The 4,661-nt window shown below is 34.3% G+C and overlaps 1 long non-coding RNA gene across 1 annotated transcript; it reads left to right on the top strand.

Annotated features, from left to right (window-relative positions):
• Positions 1 to 1,449: 1,449 nt before the first annotated feature.
• Positions 1,450 to 1,965, top strand: LOC145156840 (uncharacterized). Its single transcript, XR_013736939.1, has 3 exons — positions 1,450 to 1,510; positions 1,655 to 1,722; positions 1,885 to 1,965. It is a non-coding gene; the product is annotated as an uncharacterized LOC145156840 (long non-coding RNA).
• The last annotated feature ends 2,696 nt before the right edge of the window (positions 1,966 to 4,661 follow it).

Below are 4,661 nucleotides of genomic sequence, written 5' to 3'. Positions count from 1 at the left end.
AGTGATCTTTTGATTTTATTTGCAGGCTATTATAAAAGAGAAGACCTTACAACAGAAGTCCTAGTTGATGGCTGGTTCCATACAGGTATATAATTTACAATAAAAAAAAATCTTAACTTATATTATTTTATGGTTTAGGTGATATTGGTGAGTGGCAACCTGATGGAAGCATGAAAATTATTGATCGCAAGAAAAACATATTCAAGCTCTCACAAGGAGAATATGTCGCTGTTGAAAATCTTGAGAATGTATTTGGATTTTTTTCTGATCTTGATTTGGTACATTACTTAAAATACTCACAATTTCAACTTATTTACCTAAAAAGCCATTTAAGACGTTACTTAATTTATGGTTGGTATTTTAGATATGGATCTTTGGGAACAGCTTTGAGGCGTGTCTTGTTGCTGTTGTGAATCCAAATAAGCAAGCAATTGAACATTATGCTGAAGCACATAACATTTCTGGGGATTTTGAAGCTTTATGTGAAAATCCCAAAATTAAAGAATATGTATTGGGAGAGCTCCCTAAAGTCGGAAAAGAAAACAAGGTTCTTTTTCTGTTTTTCTTTTTTTCTTTTTAACTAATTAATGACTAACTATTTTATCCCTTATTTGCTTCCGTGAGTTAGTAATCTTTAATTTTAATTTTGTAGTTGAAAGGTTTTGAATTTGTGAAAGCGATCCACCTTGACCCCGTTACTTTCATAGTGATAATGAAAGCTGTTACGGGTTTTTCTGAGTTATTCCCTCATATGTTACAGGTGATTCTTGAAAACTTTATATTACATTTTTAAATTCTAGATTGGAACTACTAAGGGGCTTATAAAATTCCTACTTTTTGTTTTGAGTGTAGGAGCTTTAGATATGGTGAACTTTGGTGCTAAGAACACCATACCTATGAATTTTCAACAGAGGAAAATATATGAACACAATGAACAGGTATCTATCTATCTATCTATCTCAGTGGCATTTTTGTAAATAGTCAGCAGTTAATGTGAAAGCCTTGTTTTCTTGACTTTTCTTACTAAATCAAAAAGAAACAAGGATATAAAGTATGATCATTAGGTAGTGGAGTAGAAATGTAAAGCCTCTGATAAATTTCTTTATGACAAAAATACCCTCATTGTGTACATGTGTCATTGATGCGAACCATAGTGGAGGAATTACCATAAATAGGCATCTCTACTTTAGATGCCCCTGGAAAGCCTTTATATGATACAAATGCTACCGGTTATCTTATATAAGAATTAAATAGACTTATTGAGCCTACAGAAGATAGGAAGGTTAGTTTCGTAATTAATCAAACTATGTTACCATTTATGGAACTCTTAAAGCAAAGGTACTATTTATTCATTTACTTAGTAACGATTAGTAACGATTTTTACATCGGGTGCTTTAATTTAACTGGAGCCTTCACTTCTTTTGTCAGGTCATTTCTTCGTGAGATTTATGATAGCCAGGTGTTTATAAAGCTTAAGAAGGGTTATGATTTTCCTGCCATGGATCCATGGGTAACCTCTCTTCTGCATATCTTTCCTTTAGATGAAATGTTTATACATTTACATCTATATATGCAGCACCATTTGGTCACTTTTTAGGGATTATAAAATCTATGTTTTAAGTGTTCTCATGTGTTGCCCAGTTGCTGCTTTCAGGGAAAAAGTGATCCTTATGTGGTTTTGCAATTGGATAGTCAGATTGTGAAAAGCAATGTTAAATGGGGGTGAGTATATTCAATGTGGTCTCATTCTTCTTGTATCTGGCTTGTGTTTTCTGTGATGGAAGACAAATAAATGTACTTTCTAGTCTTAACTTGTCAAAGTATACTACATACATGTAACTTAAGTAGTGAATTAGTCTTTGCTTTAAATGTTTTTTTTGTCAGGACAAAGGAACCAACTTGGAATGAAGATCTCACATTATACATCAAACATTCGCCAACCATCGATCTTCAGGTTATCAATGCATTTTAAGTGGATAATTTTAGTATCCACTTTATGTCTTATTCCTAGTTACCACTAAACAACCTTTAATCTTCTTTCTTATTATGGCACTAAACATTGGATTGAGTAGGCATTTTGGTATTTCAAGTTTAAGATGGTATCATCTTTGTTAGTTTTGCTAATACTTGCATTAGAGATTTTGTTGTGTCATGAAACCATGCATAACTCATTTTGGATCCTCAAAATTTATGTTATGTACCAATTTAACTTCAGGTTGCAGCTTGGGATGCTAATCTTGTTACTCCCCATAAACTTATGGGCAATGGAATTGTCAGCTTGGAGTCCATATGTGATGGTGAGCTTTCTTCTTTTTCTTTTGGATGCTTTAAGTCTTTAGCTTCTTTGCACCTCAAACAAATTTAAAACAAAAACTCAACATTATGAAGTTAGCACAGGATATTATTCCAATACCCTTGATGTTATACTGTAACGTTTGAAGGATAGCTGCAGTTTATAAATGTATTAATGTCCAGATGCTATCTTATAAACTATAGAAAACAATCTCCACCATAATGTCTCTAAAGCATAGAACCATGTTTACCAGGAAATTCACATGAGGTGCTAGTTGAATTGGAGGGAATGGGAGGTGGTGGAAAGGTACAACTAGAGGTAAGTTTTTGTGATTAAAAACATTAAATACAATTGGTCATGGAAGCTCCATAAGTCAACAAACCACCTACTTATACCAAAAAATACTGACCTGACTGATCTAATTGTAAAAAGACATCATCGCCCTCACTAACTAGCTCTACTTAAGCCATGCATGAAAGGACTAGACTACTTGAAAGTGTAACAGGGACACTCCAGAAAGAAAGTTGCTTTTAGTTGAATTGGGATTTGAACCGGTTTAGTTGAAAGTTGCAGCCTCGTGTACATTTCCAATTTTAGTTGATTCTTCTATTTATTATATTAGCATATTAATTTTTAGATTTTTATTTGATCAGGTCACAAGAATTATCGGAGCAGGGGTTCATTAGTCTTAAAGAATTATGAAAGGCAAGATGCAACTCTACTTAGTTGGAATTTGATGTTTATCATCTTTGTGTAGCATTACTTTGCAGCAATATAGTATTAGGTATATAGTTAGGGAAAACCTCTTAGTAACAATGTACAATTAGATCCCATTAATATCAATGTATTACAATTTTTTGACATGATGTTATTGGATGAAATTGATTGTTTTAGTATATATTTGTTTACAAAATTTTGTATTATGCGTAAATGAGTATCGTAAAGACGCATCGTAAATGCATATCGTAAATGGTTACTGAAGTTTATGACACGCAAATGCGTGTCATCTTCATTTATGACAGGGGCTTCCTTGATACGCATTGCGTGTCATAAAGACACGCGTCGTAAGGTTACGACACGCAAATGTGTGTCGTCTTCCTTTATGAGAGGGCCTTCCTTGATACGCATTGCGTGTCATAATTGTGCGTCGTAAATGCGTGTCGTAAATGCACGTCGTCTATAGACGACGCGCAAAAGCGCATCGTCTCTCTTTATGACAGGGCCTTTCTTGACGCGCATTTGCGCGTCGTCTGAGCGTTTTACGACGCGCAATGAGCGTCGTAAAAGGCTGTTTTTCTAGTAGTGTCATGAAAAGTTATAATGGTTGGAAAATAATGGTCAAAAACTGTTTCCCTGCCAAAATTCATTAACCGGAAAAAACGATTAACGGAGATTTAACGGCCAATTAAAATTTAGACCAAAATTGAAAAACAAAATAGTGCAAATATATAGTGTTAGTCTTTGTTTAATAATATATAGTCGTTAAACGATATTAGATTGTAAAAAATCCCTAGACCTAGCCACTTTTTTGTTCCCTCCAAATTATTTTTCAAATATTCAAATGAGATTTGAACTAATAAACCTACCAAAGTTGTCTTCATCCACCAATGTGGGATATATAGTTAAAGCAAAAGCTACAACGACATATAACTATTTATGTAGTTTGTTTGTTTTTAAATGTTAGGAGTTGTGTTTCTTTTTATGACTTGACTAGCTTAATGACTTAATCATTTAATTTGGACGACTATATATAGTTGTCAAACACTTCTCCCATGACCGCTCATAAATTAGTCTCACAATCCTCTTTATGTGTCTATCTCGGTCCATCCTTAGATCATTAAGGGTACCAACGTCTTGACCTTATTACCCAAAAGATCATCACCTCGAGACATGTTGTCTTCAACGAAGACCACTTTACTTTCTCGAACTTCAACGCTCCTCTTACTACCTCTAACTATGACATTCTCTTCAATGGCATTCCTCGGTTCAACTTCATCCCATTTCTTTAACCCCACTTCTCATAATTCTTCTATAAATGCTCCTCCTCCATCTGCATGCCTCTAGCTCTTACCTCATGACTACGAGGTCTCAGACTGTCTCCCTTAATCCATGTTAAATCCTTAATATATTTTCTTCCTCTACGTTATATGTTATTCCTCGTCCAACCGATCAAGCTATGTTTAGCCCTCACACAAAAGTTGCTATGGACACTGAAATGTTGGTTCTCTCATCAAATCACACATGAGATCTAGTTCCCAAACTCACTCATGCCAACATTTTTTGATGTTATTGGATTTACCATCACAAGTTCGATAATGATGGGAATCTTGAGCTGTACAAGGTTGTTGTAACACCGTAAATTTTCAAA

The sequence above is a fragment of the Lactuca virosa genome, chromosome 2 (assembly GCF_052849685.1).
Source record: "Lactuca virosa cultivar CGN04683 chromosome 2, Lactuca_virosa_CGN04683_v6, whole genome shotgun sequence".
Classification (NCBI taxonomy): Eukaryota; Viridiplantae; Streptophyta; class Magnoliopsida; order Asterales; family Asteraceae; genus Lactuca; species Lactuca virosa.
This window is presented reverse-complemented; position numbering and strand designations above follow the sequence as displayed.